Source organism: Cottoperca gobio, chromosome 17, assembly GCF_900634415.1.
Source record: "Cottoperca gobio chromosome 17, fCotGob3.1, whole genome shotgun sequence".
Lineage (NCBI taxonomy): Eukaryota > Metazoa > Chordata > Actinopteri > Perciformes > Bovichtidae > Cottoperca > Cottoperca gobio.
Genome location: NC_041371.1, coordinates 9721187 through 9742727, shown reverse-complemented (window position 1 = coordinate 9742727; position 21541 = coordinate 9721187). Strand labels below are relative to the sequence as shown.

General features: G+C 40.1%; 1 protein-coding gene across 13 annotated transcripts in view; it reads right to left on the bottom strand.

The window, feature by feature from the left end:
* Positions 1 to 18104, bottom strand: part of adgrl2b.1 (adhesion G protein-coupled receptor L2b, tandem duplicate 1) — a 79546-nt gene extending 61442 nt beyond the window's left edge. For 6 of the 13 annotated variants that reach the window (XM_029452898.1, XM_029452900.1, XM_029452899.1 and 3 more), the window contains exon 1: positions 17436 to 18100. The gene's annotated coding sequence lies outside the window, so the exon portion shown is untranslated. Of the gene's footprint in view, positions 1 to 17435 lie in introns of all 13 variants that reach the window. The other 7 variants (XM_029452904.1, XM_029452908.1, XM_029452905.1 and 4 more) reach the window with 2 other exon arrangements.
* Between the last annotated feature and the right edge of the window lie 3437 nt (positions 18105 to 21541).

Sequence of the window (21541 nt, the reverse complement as noted above, 5' to 3'; positions counted from 1 at the left end):
GGTTGGAGGATAATAGCCGAAAAAGAAAAGCCCACTGGATCTGCACCTAGCAGCCTGAGAGTGTTTATTTTCATTTGAGGTCACCCTGGCCGAGCAGTTGCGCAGCAGAGTCTGTGCCAAGGAAACATACATACAGCCAACTTATAAGTCATCAGTTAAAGTTTGGTGGTTTCATAGCAATTGTGGTTAAATTTGTCTTCCGGTTGTTTACATGCCAGAGGCGCCGAACCAGATCAGATAAGACCGATTGGTGTGGGATGTCTCGCACCACGTCTAATGAGGCTGCTCACACTCTCAAGTCTTCGAACGAGACTGCCACAAGTTTAATATTGGGCAGAACACCAAATCTCCAGAGACACATTTTTCCTCAGCCATTTATCTTCTGCAAATATGAGGCCTGGGGCCACGGGTAACCATAATGGTGGTTGACAGGAGGAGATTGGAAACTGATGGGGGGGACATCCCCCTGCCCTTCTGGCCTGCTGGGCCTGCTGAGCCACTCAGCCCCTCCAGACACCAGGGGGCGAGAGCCTGCCAGGCCTTGTGGATGCAGACTTGCCCTCACCACCCCGGGGTTCTTTCTCCCGATCAGCCGTCGTCCCGCTGAGTAACATGTCTCCTTTCTCCCTTAAGCTGGTGGAGGACACAGCCATGCTCATCTTCCTAAAAACACTGTTTTGTTTGGTGGGATTAACATTAAGATGCTTTACACAAGCACTGACAGACTTATCATAATTTCACATCAGGGGACAGGGGGGGGAGGACGGTTGTGGGGGGCTAAGATGTTCTCAAGCAGAAAATGATTTTAAGAGTTAAGTGAAGCATCGTTAACCCCTCGGAGATTGTGCTAAGGAATTATCAACACCACTCCCCCCCCCCCTCCCTCCCTCCCTACTGAAGCCTGGGAATTGAGGTTACTTGTTTCTCGGCCAGCAATTTTCGCATAATGATCATCATGTTCCACTGAGGCAGATATGTAAAAAATAAAAAATGTTTCACAGTTATGACTAACTGTCACCACCTACACTAAATCTAATGAGCTCAAACATTTAATATACACCAGACGACCACTGACTAAATAAAAGTTATTAATTTTTATCTGTGCCTTCAGGTCCTCTTGCTAAGAAAAGACAAGTATATATGTATATTCCCTCAGGTTTTCTCTCTCTCTCTATTAACAGTATGTCTTTCTGGAAACAAGACCCAAAAAAATCTACCAATGAAATGAAAAATGATACGCAAACATTCACGACATCTGTTTTTCTTTTGTCTGCAATGCATGCACAGTGGAAACCCAAGGAGAGAAATCTATCATCAGTTAAGATAATGGAGAGAATCACAGTCCACAGCCAATTTTTCACATCAGCCTGATAGAAATAATAAGCAAGCATTTAAAAGAGGACGGCAAGCAATTAAAACATAATTAAAATAAATGGGTAGAAGGAGACGGCCCACATGTCTTCACTTGAAATACAAGGCTGTGTGTAACAGCCGGCTGAATGAATGTGAGTCTCCTTTGACAAAGCTTGTGTCTGCCTCACTCAAGCTGGAGAGGCGTCCAGTGAAAGAGCGAGTGAGAGAAGGGGGGAGTTTGGAAGTTTGTAAGCCGGGAGGGATAAAATGGATGGGAGAAGGAGAGCAGAGGAGAAGAAGAATGGAAGGGGGAGAAAGAAAGGGGCGGTAGGGTCACCGCAGAGGATTGACAGCCTGCGAGTATGGCCTAACCTCCTGGGTTCGCCTCCAAGTTTTTCTCCACAGGCTTAGAGAAGACAAAAATAAAGCCCAGGAATGTTAATTTATTTTCGATTGTCAATGCCGAGAAGAGAGAGAGATAAAGAGTGCATACATACATATCAAGTAAGGCTGGAACAAAACTAATGCGCAAGTCCAAGTGTAAGCTGAAAACCTACAAGTGAAATAGAGATGTTGAGCTGGTTCTTGCCAACACAATGATTCATCTTCCACTCTTTGAATAACTGCTAATTTGGAGAACTTTCTGCCCCGCCCCCATGCCCCATTCAGAGCAAAAAAAAAAAAAGGCACACATGTGAGAGGGGAATTTCAAACATCAGAAAATGGTTGATGGGCTAGAAGTGGGAGTCGGGAACTACAGGAACTAAGAAAACACAGCCTTCAGATACTTTTTTTTCCTGTCCTCGGTGCACACTGATGTTCCCAAGGAACTCTTTTGTCAAGACAGTCCTGTCAGGGCTGCGCTTAAAACCCCTACAGGGACATGATGTCATTTCCTTGGCTCCACCGGAGATGTAGAGAACTTGCCATCAACTGCCAGAAACAAAGATGGGCTGACACCGAGCTCAGTCTGCAGAGTGTGTTTTCCCAACACAGAGCTGATAAGATGTGCTATTGGGATAAACAGGTTGTAAACTGCACATGTTGAAACAATAAAGATTTCTCAACTGACGAGAGAAAATTATGTCACTTTGTTAAACAAAATTACGTGATCTTAACACCAGTCTTGAGTTATGTTTGAGCCGTTTTAACTTTCCCGAGCAACAAGGTATCCTTAACAAACCCTTGTTATGCTTTTCTGATGAAAGTTTTAAACATTGTTTTCTTTAATTGAGAATTTAACGGCTTCTTTGCTTCTGAATCGTGAACATTTTCTGCTTTTCTTTGTCTTCTATTACGGTCAAATTAATACACATCAATAGGTTTTGACCTGTTGATTGGACAAAATAAGCAAACGTGTTTTTTTTGCTTTCTTGATGATTGTTTTTCACAGCAACATAAAAAGACGTGATTAGAGAAGTCATAAGAAATGATATTGCTTTGCTCCATTTAGATGCACATGTTGTTACAGGGTTTGCTTTGAAGCTGCAAATAACACATTATTTTCATTATTGGTTAATCTACCAATTATTTTCTCAATTACTTGTTACAATTGGTATAAAATGTACAAAAAATAATAGAAATGTCCATTGATCTCTAAGTCCAAGATATGTATTGTGTTGTCTGATCAACCGTCCAAAACCAAAATGTATTCAGTTCAGTGTATTATTAAAAAATACTAAAAACCACCATTAAATATTCACAATTGGAACGAGAGCGAAGATTGTAGCGACTGAATATTTGCCATTCTTGCTTCTTTTTTTTCTGACAGGAACGATTATTAATCAAATGGATTAATTGAATAATCATTTCAGCTCTAGCTTAACTTGAATTCCTTTAAGGAAAATGTAGAGTTGCATTACTTCCTACGAGCCAGTGTGTGCTACTTATTCCATCATAGTTACAGCTTGGTTCAGTGCCTATAAATAATTTATGTACCAACAGATGTTTATATGATGGTTAATAGATCATGGAACTTCTTATATCTTCTGTTTAGGTGTGGGTCAGAATGGCTTCCTGTAACATTTAAATATGCAAAACTCTTATTCAAGGCACTTAAATTGCAGCTTTTATGCCTTTTGTTTTTGTTTTTTCAGGATAAATGGCTCTACATCAAAAAGACAACATCTGGAAAGAAAATGCTTTTAAGTGGAAATGTTCTTCAGTGCAGCTTTAAAAGCCCAAATAAAAGAGCCCTAAAAGGTGCAAAGCTTTGCTATTTTATTGAGAGAGAGAGAGAGCGAGAGAGAGAGAGAGAGAGAGAGAGAGAGAGAGAGAGAGAGAGCGCACAACAGTTGGTGTGTTCAGCAGCTCTCGGCCAACTGATTGAGGCAGTAGATAAGATAGAGTGCCAGCGGGCAGATGGACATAGTGAAACAGAGAGGGGTGAGCAAAGAAGCTTAGTAAAAGTGAGGAGAACAAAGAAGACCCAGACTGAACAACCAGGTTAGTGTCAAGCAAAATGAAGAGAGGGCGGTATGTAGTCTTCAAAAAGGAGCCGTGCGGAGCAGGCACTTAAAGAAAAGGGCGAAAGTGGATGTTTCTGTCAAGGTTTGTGGTTAAAATCACCGTAACGCAATAATTAGACTCTCTACTAATATTATCTCCGTCTACTCATCCATCAATAGCAATATTTAACTTAAGGGCTGCAACTTATCGATTTATCTTTAATTCAATTGTACAATTCTTCTATTAATTGCTTTGAATAAAAACAAATGTCAGAAGATTAAGACCAACTTGACATCTTCAAATCATCCAAAACCCCAACATATTTAGTTTACTATAATTAAATAGATGTTTTGTTGTTTCTATTTTTACTTCATAAAGTACTGAAATGATTATCAGAGTAGTTATATTGCCATGTATATAAATATAACTGTATTTCTGTTCATCTTGAAACCAATTGCTTGCTGTAAAAAAAAAAAAAAATGTTTTATGGTAATAAACCCATTTTTAAATTCAGAACATTTTGCAAAGGTTACTTGGGCTTATTAAGATTATATGTATTCTGCAAAAGACTGAACTACAAATTTGAAAATATGTGGGGGGAAAAAAGGACTAAAATGTCTGTTTTGTTCTCTAATAATTGGCCACAGGTTACTCCGAGCTCAGTGGCCAATCCTGCTTGGCATTGAAATGAATAGGCTGACCTCAGAGCAGTTGGTTAAGCAGTAGGGTCACTGGAGAGGAGCAGAGAGCAGCTCGACACTGAAATGGAAAAGAGAGGTTTCGCCTTTTCAATCAGTCTCTTAATAAATGCACTGACAGTCTCACTTCTCGCCTCCTCCACGCATAATTCTAGCCCTCCCCACACTGCTCACACACACACACACACACACACACACACACACACACACACACACACACACACACACACACACACACACACACTGCTCACCTCCAGCTCTCTCCAATGTTAAAAACACATTTATTTTACAAGAGAAACTGTGACTGGCCTGGCAGCGTCAACCTAAACTCAGAAAACACTCACAACAAATTCATTCACTCCTCCAACACGTTTCCAGCAGGTGATGTGTTGATGTTCACACCTTCTGGGGGGAAAATGCATCGACACCATGTGAAAATCTGTACACACTGTAGCCCCATTCAGACTGGATTAGCTTTCAGCAAAATGTACATAAAGGGACTGCTATTACATAACATGCGTGATGTTAATGAACAACATACATGCGAGGAGAAACGTGTAATCAGCCTTCAGTGTTACAGAACCCCCTTCGTGCGCTGCCATCGCAACGGAAATGTATCATAATAATCAAACATAATTTGCGCAACCGATGAGAAAACAGAAAAAGGATCAGACTGATGTCAGATTAGAGTAAAAGTCAGCAGAGTGTCCCTCTTCCCCCCCCCCCCCTTCAAAAGGAAATTACACCATATTTCCAAACTATCTCAGGGTTGTCATTTCGGATTGGACTGGCTGAGGTTTTATTAGAGGTTATTTGGGAGGTCCCAGATTTGTTCGGCCACTAAAATCCGCACAAGCTACTGACGTGGCGAGATTTAGATGGGACTAAGATTTATAGACACGCTCCAATTTCCGATTGCACTTTCGCCTCCTCCCTCCCCGTAAAACTAATCCCATCCAAATGGGTCTTACAACAAAGTGGTACAATGACAAAGTGACATGTTTGTTGCCAAAAGCGAAGAGCAGTTTTTATTTTTATTTTTACTCCAAAGAAATATATGCAAATTGAGCAAACACCATTCATCCTTGAGGGGAGCAAGTTGTTGGTGGTGTAACCAAAAAACTAATTTTGAATTGTTTGCAAATAAGTAGATTTGGTTTCAGAAGTGAGTGAGGGGGGGCCCATGAAGTCAGGAGTGCTTTGTTCTTTATCTATATATTTATTTCAATTTAGCAACTAGCACATTATTATGAAACTGGTTATTGAGCTTTCTAAATAAATGGTATTCTTTTTTCATTTATTTTTAATTAAATTCTATGTAAATTCACGCGTTACATTTTGCAAACAGAGACCTCAATCACAGAACTGAAGCAAGTGGTCTATTAGTCGGTTAATTAGTATTATTATCTCTGGGTTGTGGACTGAGGTCGTCACTCATATTGTGGATTTTTGTTATTTTCTGACCATTTATAAGCCAAGCAATTACTCCATTAAATAGAGAAAATAATCTGCAGATGAATTGCTGATGAAAATGATCGATAGTTGCAGTCCCACCACTTTAATATGATAAATAGACATAGATAGAGAGAGAAGAGTATTGACTGTGGACTTTGCAGTATATTTTCCAGTATATGTCCCGGTACATCCTCAACCAAACCGTTTCATTGGCTCGTTTTCCTTCAAGAACAAATAAAAACATTTCTAACGTTTTAGTCTTTGTGTAAAACTAACGTGGCACCTACTACTATTAACTCTGATCTGCCAGGACGAGCATCTCCATTCCACCTTTCAGCCAGAAACAGCTGTTCTGTTAGTCTTGTGTTATATAGCGAGACTTTTATTTTTAAAATCACAAGAACATTAACTGTAAATGAAAACATTTTACATCTCTCAAACAAGCTGTTACTTTCCTCCTGACGTCCTTGATTTATACTTCATGCAGTTTATTGATTTAGAAGCTATTTAAAGTTGTATGGTTCCTTTCAGCTGGAAACTACTTACTGCAGCGACGATGAAAAACTTCATGGCTCGCTTCACATGCACTGATACGTCCATCCCCCGGGATCATTGTAAAAGTTTAAAGTTTTGTCCAAAATCCAGTCTGCTTTGCATTACCTATGCATGGTCAGCATATGGGCTGCATTCTAACTGCGCACGGTTTGTGTGGTCCCTATTCAGTCAGCGTCTTTAGTGACTGACATGCATTCATTTGCCTTAATTCAGGGCTGTAATGTGCACTCAGAAGCACAGAGACCATTTTTGAATTATCGCTTGAACACAATGAAATCGAGGGACAATTTGTTAAAGAAAGAAAGCAAACTTATTGTGTGTGAAGTTATAAACACACAGAGGCACAAATCACTTCATAAGGAGACTGAAATATCACAATATGAATATGTTTCTGATTCACTACTCAACAACACCCTCTAAAACGACAATGTAGTTGAATAAAAGATATTGCATTATTTTTAGCTTAGTGTGGCAAATAAACTGGCACCTCACAATAGATGGTAGATGCTAACATTAGATTATTTTCAAGACCTACTCTACACATTTCACTCGCACAACACATCGCATTAAGATGATATAAATATCCAGATCCAAACAAGTAGGTGTCACGGCATTCTCCACAACTCCTGAAGTGTGTCATTTTCTAGGAGAAACAAAGTCTCCGTTTGAGAGCTGAAGGAGGTAGAAATCGACTCCACACTCTGCTCTGCAGGATTTCCCTTGATGTTATATATTGTTTAGATCTGCTGATGGGGAAACCATGCTGGGAATTTGATTTAATTCATGAAACCACTGCAAAACACTGTGCTGCTACGGTATTCCTGTAAAAATGTCTCGTACACCTTTGGCCATTACGCGACGGTGTGAAGTAATTGTCGGTCCTAATGAGTCCCACGGGATGGCTGCCAATGCAGTTATGGACACACCAGCGTGTTTAACAGTCAACAGCAGATATCTTTTCTCTGCAGGTAATCTCATCAGAATGCAGGAAAAAGTGGAAGAAACGCTTAACAGCTTCTCTTTTTTTTTTGCTTATAAACCAGGGAACCAAATGCATGTTTGCGACCTGCCTTGAAGAGAAGTGGGTTTTTTTCAATACCTGCTTTGTAAAGGTACAATGATATTCAGCTGAGCATGTTTTATTGTGTTTACCAGTTCTCCTACCAAGTGCCTGTATGTAGAACCAAGGCACAACATGTGAAGGTTGGCATTGAATGCTTTCTCAGAGTCTTATTTTTCTTTAGTTTTTTTTTTTAGTTTCTTTATTCGATTCAGAAGAAGAATTTTGTGATTGTGACTTCAGCATTGATTTGTATTTGTGATGTCTTTATAGCTCCGTTTTTTGGTTTCTACCAACTCCTGAGGAAAATATCTGGCTCTTTAGCTGCTCGATGCTCCACTGTGCTCACCGGCTAGTCACTAACTTTGTCTGCATGGTATTTGGTTGCTGGGCAGATAGTGTACAGTGGGTGTTTGACTCGTGGAGTGGAGATTTACAGATTAGAGTGATAATTCTCAGTGGGTTTGTCACTGCTAGCGACCCCTTTCACATTACATGTAGTCATTTGATCCATCGTTAATGTAAAAAAAAAAAATGCAATTGAGCTTTAAATCATGATCTGAGTGTTGATTATTTAATTTAGGCAAAGTTTTTGTTCACATTTGTTTCGCATTTGTGGGATTTGTAAAAGAAACAAAACAATAATAATTCCTGTACACGGTTTCCAATGTCACCTTCAATTATTTTTTACATTGTGTGGCTGGTACACCAATTCAGCAATCTCTGTTTGGAATTGGTAGTTGGGGAAATTCAATTTTAAATTCCATTTGCCTCTTTTGAAGCGGACACACAACTGATAATTCAACTTGATAACAGCTACCACCGGAGCAACTGAAATGTAGTTACATTTCAATAAAAAAGGGGAAATAATGACATTTTAACAGTGGCAGCTAATGTCAGTACGTGTGTGCTCTGATTTGGGAATTGGGGAACATTAAAAATATTCTATGAATGTTTGAGAGAAACAACATTACGTTCATAGATGTGCTCCAGGTTCTGGTTCATGTGTTTTTGTTTGTAATAATCACACAAAAAACTCTTGGGGATCCTGGAAGGACTGGCCCGGATGCATTTTGACTCAAACTTTAATTCAATTTGTCAAAACATTATTAAAAATGCTTTATAATCTTGAATGAAAACATGTTTATTCTGGCCTGTTCAAATCTAATAGCATTTATTAGAGGCAGATCATTCTGAATTACTGCTCTAATTAGAACAATCCTTTTGTACGTTTAAAATATCAAGACAATATCTAATATTGTCCAGCTCTACAGTTTGGCTGCATCGACTTGGAAATGAGCAATGGACTTAATATGCACACGCGCGCTGAAGGCCTGGACAGGGTGCTTACGTTCAATTGAAAGTTGTTTTTCTCAGTATTGTTTTTTATTAATGTGTCCACCCACTCTGTCTGTTTCTTTAGAAACCAAGACACAGGCATCAATCTGCAGCTTTTGGAAAATGGGAACTGGATGGACTTGTTTTTCTTGTTTTCTTTTTACATAATTACTTCCTTTCTTCACCGTGACCGTCTCAGGGTTATTATTCAAGACTTACACCTGGTTCAGCTGTAAATAAATTCATTTTCATTTTTGAAAGATGGACCACTGCAGGTTTACCGGTGGGCTTATAATGCCTCCTCCTTCAGAGCAGTGAGATTCATCCCGGCTGTTAAACATAAAGCTCAAAATATACTTTTCTCAAGGACTCCTTACTGACTTTAACTTTAAAGTCAGAATGGACAAAAATACAACATAATTACACAACATAGTTTCTAAACAACTAAATAACTTTCCAGAAATTTGGGTCCAATCTTGGAATGAATCATTGGCCAGGCGCCATGTCTTAATTGCACCAAATCTGTGAGATTGTGATATAAAACAGACAGTTTACTGAGCCAAATGTAGCTATTTAAGGCTGAAAAATGTCGACATCTCTAAATGAATATTAAAATGGAGCCTTGAGTGTATCTTAAAAAGGACAATACCGCTGAGTTTCAGCGTGGCAAATTATACGCTTTAACAGCATTTCCACAAAGTTTTACTGCTCGCTCCATTGTAATGCAAACTGAAAGGCCATACAAGTGCAGGGAGACTGAATTGGAACAATGATGAAAGTGCGTACTATAAGAATCAGGGCAGCTGTCAGGGTGTATGGGCGTACATTTAGTGGTGAAGGATAGATTTGACTGAAACGCAGCTATGTGTCTGTTACACGGTCGCTGTGTCTGTGCAGCATGTTTCACTGATTGTCATTCAGGGTCAAACCTCCATTTCACTGTTTAAAAACAGATTAGGCTCTTGGCTGTGCGGTTTGTTACTCCAAGAAATATTCATAAATACTATTTTTGCTGCCTTGGACCAAGGATATAACAATTCAAAGACTTTGTATTTTTTGAATAGCAAGAATTTGCTTTGGGGTAAACCGTTTAATAAAACCACTTGAACTGTGAATGCTCTACAACATCTGTCCTCGGGCTGCAACTTACCATTATTTTCATTATAGATTTATGTGTTGATCATTTTTACGATCAAACGATGAACCCTTTACTGTATAAAATTACATTACAGGTCATTTAGCAGACGCTCTTATCCAGAGTGACTTACAGTGAACTAACTAAAGGTCCCCCTGGAGCAATTTGGGATTAAGTGCCTTGCTCAGGGGCTCAATGGTGGCAGCTTCTGGTATTGAACTCACAACCATCTGGTGTTGTATTTGGTCATACCACAAGGCCATCACCACCCTTGAAAATGTCAGAAAAAGGCAGTCACAAGTTCCCAGAGCCCGACGTGACATCTTTTTGTAGCTCGATTTGCCAGTTCAGCTCCATTGGCTACTAAGTTTAATCGTCCACTCAAACTATTTGAAATCCGCTGACAGATTCACATCACACTCCTGTCTGAACATCCTGTGTTAACAAAAGTACCTTAGCTTGAAACATTTGTCTGTACAGAATATAAAAGCAGGTCCAGAGTGCTGTGTGTACTCCCATATAAACCAACAAACATACACAAACAAACACACGGCCACCATACCGTAAGAAAATGCTTGTGTAGATGCGATGCTTTTCCCCGCTGCCAAGTTTTCCTTGTGCTGTGAGGCTTAGCCCAACAGCAGTGTAAAGGATGCATGCTTCTTTTATTTTATTTTCAGCCCCCCGCCTCCGTTTTTTTTCCTCTCCTCCTCCAGTACATCATTCCTTTGGGTGTTTGTGTGGTGTCCCTTAGTTACCGGATAAGAGACCCAGCAGCTCAGAGAGTTAAAAGCCTGCCCTGTCCCACTCATACGAACAAGACCATCAATAATTCACCTTCATCGGGAAGCATTATCTAACAGCCTTATAAAAATTTAAAGCTGGTGGGTGACAACACGGAACCATGAAGAAAGTGCTCCGTAAGAGGACACTCTAGGTGGCGACAATGTTGGCAACAGATATGTTAAAAGTGGCAGCAGAGGGAAGACGTTGTGTCAGCCGGTCCTGTGAGGCTGATTTAACCAATACACATGAAAGACAGAGGCCTCTCTGAATTAGGGGAATGTCAACAAGAAGACACATCTCCTTCTCGCCTCCACTGCCCCACACCCTCCCCTTCGTGTGTGTGTGTGTGTGTGTGTGTGTGTGTGGGTGTGAGCACAGAGGTGGAAGCATTTGCTCGGCTGTATTAACGCCCAGGCTCATTCTCATTGACAGTGAAATCCCTCTAAGCCTAGATCAATTAAATCCAGCTCTGCTGTAATTAAAATGTCCTAACAAAGGTCTTAGGAGCACAGGACAGAAACCTACCCATTGACAAGAAGCTCAGTCCAATCTATAGCACCATCTCAAAGAAAATAGTCTAAGATTAGATTCAGGCGTTCAGTGGACAAGCAAAAAGTGTTCATTCATGGCTACTGTGCTCAAAATAAGTCTTCTTTTTTATCCCTTAATAACGTCAAGATATGATTTAAGATAATGTGTAAAGTACACGAGTTCACATGAGACACAATTACGCTGCAATATTAGGAATCAGTAACGTACATAAAAAAGAAACTCATTAATCTATAGCACTAAAGAAACCTGTGCTTGTTTTTGTAGCCCCGACTAGGAAGAAAACTAATTATTTGTTCTCTTAAGTACATCTGATGCTCAACTATGCTCTGCTGAGAAATGACATAATGCTTATGAGTCTCCTAATTAAAACTGAGCAATGGAGTGATTAGCAATCACAACTTCACTCTTCAAATAGCAAGATCTGATTTGCTTGGCTGATCAACAACAAGCCGCCTTCTCACACAGAGCATGTAGTCTCTCTCTCTCTCTCTCTCTCTCTCTCTCTCTCTCTCTCTCTCTCTCTCTCTCTCTCTCATCAGCACAACTACACCAGGAAAGACCCAGCTGAGTTTTTACTTCTATATTGCTTCTTTGTATTTATTTTTATTTTGCCAGGATGCCATTTACGTAGAAAACTATAATTTATTTTGAATGTTCACTGCCAGCCATCATGAACTGATTACAAACCGCTGCTGATGAACGCTTAAATGTTTTTAGCTTTACGTGAAAATTGAGCATAGTATGAAACCAAAGTATAAAAACATCTATAAAATGACACATGGCAGCCACCAAAATTAAACCTGAAAGCTGTTCCCTCACCGCTCTGAGGAGGGACTATTGCACAGACACAGAGAGAGCAAGATGGCTGACTGCACTGACACGTTGTGAAAGCACGCCTTGCCATCCTAGGTAATAGATTCTCTTTGCTGTGTGACTCCCACCGTTTCTCATCTTCTGTGACAACGCCTGCCATTCAAGGCCCAGGGAACTTTGACAATATCTCCTCACCTTGAAAACACATTGGCTTCATCACAAGACACCAAATGACACCAAGTAGACATCAAATGTCCATTCGACATGGCAGACAGATCATTTGTAACCTACAGGTGTTCCTGTGCGTCTTTTTAAACAAGGAAACAGCTCTCTGGAAACTGGCATTAAAAAGTTTTCTTTCTATACTAGAAGACAAAACAAAATCTGAAATAAATACAGTCGGATATAAAACTCAACTGTTTTATATGCAGTGCACGAGAGCACTAAATGTGGAAGGACTTATGTTAATTTTAGAGAAAGTTGCTGTAAAACTTTTCTTTCTTTTTTTTTCTAAATTCAATTTAGGCTTTTAAAAAGACACTGAATAATAACTGGTTCCTCAGGAAGCAAATGTACCTCTGCTGTTCATGTGAAAGCATTTAATAGAAGAATGTGAGCTGTCTATCATGTGCAGAATCCCTGCAGATTACTCAATTGGAAAATAAAACATGAGTTTGGGTGTATACCTGTTACAATTTCTTTCTTTTCAATGCAAAATGAGAAATAATGTTACACCACATCAGCAGAGTGATTTGCATTTGTATGTGATTCATGAATACATTGTGAGGACAGTGAGAGATTTGTCTGCACTGAAGCATGGCCTGAACCTCATTTTCTAGGATAATTATATGGCACTATTTAGGAATTTGAGGAAGAGAGAGGCATTTCCTCAGCTGAAGACAGATAACCTGCCAGATACACCTAATACCAACACAAAGCCCTCAGCCTTTAATCTACACTTCCTGTGACCCATACTATGACAGAACCAAATAAAGCACACTATCTTTGTATCCCCCTGAGACAGAGCAGTGTCCTCATATGCTAATGTCAGCCAGCGTTGGAGAAGAAGCTCCGAGGGCGGCCCAGACAACTCACAGGTCAATGCTAATCTTCTGATATACGGAGCCTAAAGACCCGGGACACATCCATCACACGCCGCCAACAGCTTCCAACTGGGAGAGATCTCCACACACCAAAGGGTTAACACACATCCCAAAGAGCCTTCTGATGATCCATCACTCAAGAATCAGCCTCTTTTTGAGCGGGAGCGTCCTTTAAACAACACAGAGGGGGTAGCTTTCTTAGCAGAGGCTCTGCGATGAGAGCCAGCGTGACTGCTAGACCTAAGCTCCAAGCCTCTGTTGATCATTAAACATCCATTTTAAACCAGTGGGGGAAAGTTAACTGTCATTTCAAGCACAGGAGGTGGTAGTACGGGAGACAGTTTTTCCTCCATCAGATGTATTTTCTCATCGAAAAAGGGCAAGACCATATATCCATCCATCGGGTTAACTACCCGAACGCATAATCATTCGTTCCAGTCATCTGTCTCTTTATTTTTGAGGGAAGCCACAAAATGGCTATGATGGGTTTTTGCAGTTAAATGAGAAACTCACCCCTGAAGCACTTTGTTAAATAAACAAAATGCCCTTTGCTTTTTCTTTTTTTCTTCCGCTGTGTATTTTTCTTCTTTCTCTGCCTAAATGCGAATAGATTCGAAGTTGTTTCAAAAATATTCTTTTGGGGTGGATGCCTCTTCGCAGCATCACTGGTAAATGTCAGGTTTGGTGTCAGCACTTCAGAATCAGAGACTACTTTCTAGACTCTAGATCATTTTGCAGCAACATTCACCCAGGAAGAAATCCATCGCAGGATGAGCACTGATGCCCATTTCTCCAGTGATAAGCAGCCTCGACAGAGCAGAATGCATGCACCTCTCCTCTTCAGCAGCTTTTTAATAATTTGAATAACCAGGCTTGACCCAGCTATCCACAGCATGGTTTCCACCTCACACGCACTTTCTCTCGACTTAACAAACTAACTGAACTTGCTATATCGCTCCTGCCCTATCCTCCTACACACAAGCAACACAGAGAGAGGCCTTTTCTCTGGGCTTTGTCAGATGTCATTGTAGAAAACATCAGTTACAGGAGAAGACTGCTGTTAAGACAGTACAACAGGAAAAACGAATTACACAGATCCTCAGAAAAAGCACTGGATGTCACAAGTTGACGTAAAGAGTATTTCTACTCTTAGACAAATGCAATCAAAACCGTTTCATCTACCATTAGTCATCACTCCCTCTATCTTTCCATTTGTTAGTTCAACTTTTTTCACAGTGAGTGTGTCAGGGAAACTGAACAAGACAGCTGTCAAATTCGCCCGCTGTGAGTGAAGATGGCAGGTGAAGTCCTCTATTTTTTTTCTCCCCCTTCCTGCTCTCTGGGTTCGAAACTCCCATTCTTAGCTCTTCTTTTAGGTTTTGTGATGTTATTTTGTCCAAACAAAAAGGAAGGAGCAAGCTCTCTTCTCTAGCAGGTTGGGGAGCAGTTGGCTCATGATATTACCCAGAAGCGGGATGACCATTAAGGGGCCACCGACCTCTACTGCGCTCCAAATGGCATTTACGTACATTCCCTGTCTCTGTATAATAACATCTCGCATGCTGCACTTTTTACTATTAACCTATGCTGATCCTCCTTCCAAAGTAAGGGCATGCACAAAGGCAAGAAAGCACTTTATTGTTTCTCTTTGTGCTTGGTCAAAATACTCCTCTATTAAACCTGCCGAAAATTGCAGAGAACATTAGGCCATGTATCGCAAGACAAAGAAGAAATCCATCAAAAATAAACAGTATCTTGCCGCATTCTTTCACTGACAAACAACAGCTGCACAGAATGAGACATAAATATTATCTCTGCGACAGAAAAACAATCAGACACCACTCGGTACTCAGAGTCGCTCACAAAGCTTGAATACTCTCCGTCTTCACAGGTACACTCACTGAATGTGGAATTAAGCAATGTTTTCTGGTTTAATTTGCGCCTGAAAACAAATTCATTTGGAGAGTTTGAGACGTAGTCTGCTGCAGCCAAAACACCAGTCAAAATATCTAAACAGATTTTCGTCGAAGTATTTATGGGTTTGTTTTTTTGGGTTCTCCTTCTCCCTGAAAATAAAATAAAGGCCTTTCTTTGTTGATGTTGTATGCTCTTGCTGGGGAATACTGGGAGAAATGTTTTAACAGGACAAAATCTTTTTAACATAACCACGTCTCTGAACGGCATCCAACATTTCCGTTAAATACAAGGCTTCTGTTCTGGTGTTAGATTATGGCCAACAAATGCTCCCAATCCACACTAAATCTGCTTCCAACACAAACACTTGCTTCACACACACTCTCACACACACACACACACACACACACACACACACACACACACACACAACTAACTGCAGTGTCCAGCATTCCTGTCGCCACCAGCAGCAGCAGCAGCAACACTCTATCAGAACAAAACTGCTTAGAGGAAGGGGGCTGGTAGCTCAAGTTCTCCCTATTGAAATTCAGACACTTTGATATGGAAATTGGCAGCTACAAAAACTCGCTAGAATTCACACTAGCATGCATTGAAACCATTTGCGCAATGTGAGATGAGATGGCACTTCCTCCCAAGACAACACAGACAAATGGACCAAACCAGCACGTCTGGGGCGGGTGAGAGATGGAGTGAAGGTAGAGAGGGGAGGAGGGGGAAGAGGGGGAGAAGGAAGGAGGGAGAACATTTGTCCTTCTCCTCTATTTGAATTCCTACAAGCCACTGTCCCAGCATTTTTGTTTCAAGAAATAGCCTGACCTGAAATGCAGAGGATTTTTCAAAGTGCAACATCTACATTCAGCAGTCAAAAATCAGCAGGGGAATTAAATGACCTTTTCATCTTCAGGAATCACTGATGGACATGTCAGCATCAAGCTGCCACATTCAACATCACCCCAACCAAGGAGACTTTTTATTTTTCTAAAATGGCGGGCATGACAGAAAAACTTCTCCGCCGTGGTCAAAAAATGCTCGGATTTGTCAGGTGGCAAGTCAATTTCTCACACTGTGCATATGTCTTACATAATGTTGCAGTTCACTTGGATCAACACTGTATAGCCGAATCCTCTAGGTTTGCTTTTATGTCCAAAAAAACAGCTGGATTTGGAAAGAGTCATCGCATACGTATATTTCCCTGCATGAAAGCTGTTATATAAGTTTATACAAGGGGAAGCTCTCAGTTTCCTAACTTGTCAGTTATATAAGGTTGCACCACTATCCCGATTTGGCATTGACAGTATAGATTATGTGTTATTGTTATTTAACCTTGATATTTCAGTCTGCCACAGTCGTACTCTCCTGAGGTTTCTAGCTGAAGTCTATGCGGCTCTATCTCTAAAAGCTTCATGTGAGAATGAGATATGGTTCCCTTCGCCTGTAAAAACTCTATCTGTCAATGTGTGTGTGTGTGTGTGTGTGTGTGTGTGTGTGTGTGTGTGTGTGTCCCATCATCACACATGGCTGGCTCAGGTCTGTGAATTATACATGCTCTGTGAAATGATCTTATTTTATAGCCGCAAAATGGAGAAGTAAATGGAGACAGTAACTGACATCCAACTACTTAGCTCCTGGTGTCCTGGAACAGGGTGGAGATGTTTGTGTGAGCACTATTTTTTTTTCCCACCATGTTATCACGCTGATTATCACCGCTTAATATAATCAACTCCCATTTGGCTTTTTATAGGCTTTTGATTCATACACCAGACTTTCTTTGTCACTGTTCATAACCTACATACAAAATAATCCCATTTGTAACACCTAAAAATAATCACCTTGAATAGAAGCATTTCCACACGTTGTTTTATCATGTACAGAAGAATGCATTCTTCAGTGGGTTTTTAATTTAAACTATATAGAGAGATATATACACTGAAATCTACATTGAGATTATCCTAACAGCCAAGCAACTTCATATTAATCAAAAGTCTGGAGGCTCCAGAGACTACAGAATAACATCATAGGCTACTATGCACTGTATATTGATCTCATAAGAATGGGTTTAACTGCTGGATGGGCCCGTGGAACCGTTTTCTGACATTTGCCTTATGTTATCCTGGGAGTGTAAATAAATGGTATTGATTTAGCAGAGGCATAACCCAGCATCTCCCTTGAAAGACTCAAAACATCCGCTTTAAAAGAATACTTACTGTGGTACGCCGTGCCAAAATATGGATCCCGGCATGGAGTGTGAATTTCAGATCAACACCAGGAGCCCCCCTCCTCTCCGTTTTTCAGAAGAGGCCCCCAGAAACTAAGCAGCGGGTCGCACAAAGACGGCTGGGGTTTGGCTGCATGCTCTACTTTCTTCACAGTGGACAGATGGTGGGGTTTCTTGTGGCAGGTATCTGTTCCTCTTCAAGCCAAAACGTCCGGGACCGGACGAATAGCTCCATGGCGAAGGGTCTGTTCAAAAGTAATGATCGTTACTCCCCCCCCCCCTCCTTCCTCTAGTGCGTGCAGCTTCCGACGCGAGTGCTACGGAGAGACTGCATAAAAAAGGATCAATTCAAGGAGACGAGATGCGCCCCAGTCTCGCAACAAAATGAAACTCCGATCACGTCAAGTCTATATGGAGGTCTCCAGCGGCCTGGTTCGCAGATAAAGCCCGAAGAAGGGATATTATGACTTCTTCAGTGTAGCTTTCGGTGCGCTCCTGCTTGTTCCCTCTGCACCTCATCCACACGCCGTGCAGACAGTCGGAGCTGCAGCCGGACTGGAGGCAAACAAGGCGAGGAGAAACGGCGCACCGGTCCCCTGCTCTGCAGCAGCTGGCTGTGGAGGGCGGAACACAAAACCTGGAGTGGATTTCTTGCAAGGCACGGGCTGGATCCTAATGCTAATTATGACAGCCCGCATTAAGGCTAATATTAAACCCTTAGGCCTATCTTGTGTGTGCTCAGATTTCATTCCATGTATGTGTTAAAGCACAAACACTCTCTGCTTTATTCTCTACAAGTTTAAACAAACACATGTTGCACAGTGTTTTAATCAGGATTCCCCACTGTTTAATCAGGAGTGGGGGGAAAAAAAAGTGCAAGGCCAATTATTACCAAAAGCATGTTACTGATAATGAGTGTTTTATGATAAAAAAAGAAAAAGAAAACATCAAATAATGAGGCTGAAATAAAACTTGTTTTAATTACTGGAGTCCACAGAAGAAAGTCACTTTTTATCAGATGCATTTATTTAAAAATGAGAGCTCTGTGTAACAGAGTCATGTTAACAGAGAGATTAATCTGAATTGTCTTCATTTTGTAGCTATTTAGTATCTAATCAGATGGCACAAACAGAAAGGAAGTGTATAAAGATATTATGGTATATTAAGTCGGTTGATAGAAACTACATTGAAATTGATCAATCCCTTAAATCTGTAGTTCCAGCTTCTCACTTGTAGCCAGCAAGCAAGTTTGTAATATGTACAGTGTAAATATTAATATAAAAGTACTTGCTGAAGTAAAACAACAATATACAATCCCAAGGCTAAACCCTCACCCTTCACCTTGCACACAATAAATCCAGTAGTTATATTCATACAAACGTGCAGCTAACCTACCTGAATGCAGTGATATTCAATGAGTTTCTCTGAGCCGGTGCTGAAACACGTTGTGTGCAAACATTCAGTGTCTATTCATATGTCCGTGCCAACAAAGCTTTCAATTGTATTATTCTTTACATGGCAAAGCATCCAAAACCGTATTTAGAACCACAAAATGTTACAACGCACGCCCGCACGAGAAAAAACTCATGGACATGTATGAATATATTTATATTAAATGTACAATTCCTTACAAATATGTCACACGTCATAACAATCCCACTTTTTGGACACATGCAGCTTTTTATAAGTGAATAAATTCCCACCAATTTGTATTTTTGCATCAAATTCAAAGTGCATATTTCTCTTCATAGGTAAAAGGCATTTATGGATATAATTTTCACAACTATATGCTGTTTATCTATGTATATACACTGCTGTTCAAAGTTTGGAATTGCCTGCCTAGAAGCTTGATTGGGTACACTTAGGCTGAGAGGACGACTCCATATTTTTGAATGGTCTCTTATGCTTTCAGGTTGTGGATAGTCCTCTTTACAAATAGATGTTACTTATATGAAGACTTTGCAAAATAAGTCATGTTTTGTATGTAGAGAACAAAACGCTGTACAATGGTTCAACCAGAGTGACAATTGAAAGAGCAGAAAGAGACACAAATACCTCTGAGCAACAGTGAAATAAGAATAGAATAAATCACCATTAACTTGTAAAAGAAACTGGAAGCTTAGCATCACAATCTGTGCAGATTCGAAGAAGAACAGGTTCCTATTTCAGGGTCAAAAGCACAACAATGCCTATAACAAGCTGGAATTAACAGGTGTGTTGCTTTAGCGAAGCTATTCTTAAAACTAAACAAAAAAAGGTTAGTCTCGGGTTAGCATTACTGAAATTGGATCAGGGAATATCAGCTGGACTGGAGTTCAAATTCACAATTGGAAGTATTTCAGGATAAAACACAGTATTCTTCCCAGTATAGCAACAGTGTAGGGACATCGACTAAATTCTAATAATTTAAGGTTGTAATCATGTCATTTTTCTTCTTTGGGGGACAAAACTACTTCAAAAGTAAATAAGATATTTAGTGTCAGAATGATGATATTTGTATCTATGTCAAAATAGTCATTAGTGTAGCTAAGGCGCATGCCACATAACCACAATGTCACGCGTTCGATTCTGGCCTTGACACCATCCTCTGTCAATTAAAGGCGAAAAAATTAATAAAAATGATCTTTCAAAAAAATAGCCAGCCATTATTGAAGGAGAGAAGAAAAAACAGCAACACAGATGATTTTAAAGGACAGTGTACATGACCACTTGTTTCACATGAGTACAGGTAAAGGACCGTACCCGTGCGTTATTGAATGTTTTTTTTTCCTTAAGTAAAAATCCGATAAACTTTCAACTTTTGCTGACAATTTTCCAATGCAAGTTTGTATCTGTCCTAATGTTTCAGGCAGCCATTGGTTTCCATTCATTTATGTACAGAATGAAAATTGAAGATCGCTTGAGCAATAATTCATCACAGTCGACAACAAATCTATATTCATTTTTGCATCATATCGATTGAATTTGAGCTGGATGATGTCGAGTGGCTGATTCTTTAAACAAAGACTTGGTGGATCAGAAAACTAAATATTCTATAAACTGCATATTGACCTATTTGAATATTTTAAGGATATTATTGTAATGCCACCACAGCAACCCCTTATTGAATGGAAGGATACCATTATGGATATAATTATGTGCAATACATTTGCCACAGTTTCCACAGATGCTTGTTTTAACTGAAGAAATCATCCATGATGCAGACAGGAATTTTGTTGTATTGACTTCAGAGTGTCTGAATATCCAAGCCTCTTCTGAAGGTTACAAAGGAACCGGGGCCAGTTGTATCCTGATATTACGATTGTGAATAGAGACCAAAATTGTAACTGATTTGGCACCCTAAAAAACATGAAACTATAACCGTTGACTGAAAAAAATTCGACTCTGTCGCTGAAATTACACTTCGAAGCTGAAAACCCATAAGGATTTCACTGTAAACTGCCAAACATAAGCATTAAATTGCCATTTGTGAACAAATATGATATAATCTCAAAGACAAACTGGACATCAGCGTGTTTGAGCACAGCAGATCCCTAATTATTTAGTCATGATTTGTTGACTGCTTCGGATATGCCAGCTGCAGGCTACATGTTTTTCTGTCTTGCAGAAAACAGGAACAAAAGCATGAAGAAATAATGTATTTCATAATGTTCTGACTTATTCAGTCACCACATTAAGGCTATCATTAGAAACCATTAAGCCTGTAATATGCCAAAGCAACACAGCACAATAATAGTTCTGGAAATATGGAACATTTACCTGTGCTGTACGACCAGCTGTGTCCTCATTTGTGAACAGTGGTGTCTCTGCACTGACAACTTTCTGTTTGTGTGACATGCGATGTTTAATATGCTGTCTGAGCTCTATCATTTTACATCTAAATATCATGTGAAGTTTCTCTTGTCATTTCTCAACAATCAATGTACTGGAAGGAAAATGATCCGCCCAGCTGGAAGCAGGTTTATGTTAACATTTTCCTCAGGTTTCCAAAGTTCAGCCCCATGCAGCTTTCTTTTGAACATAATATTATACTGTGAGCCGGAGCTTTCATTCTTTCCTAACACGCCTATTTTTAGACCCTAACTTTTCAGCATA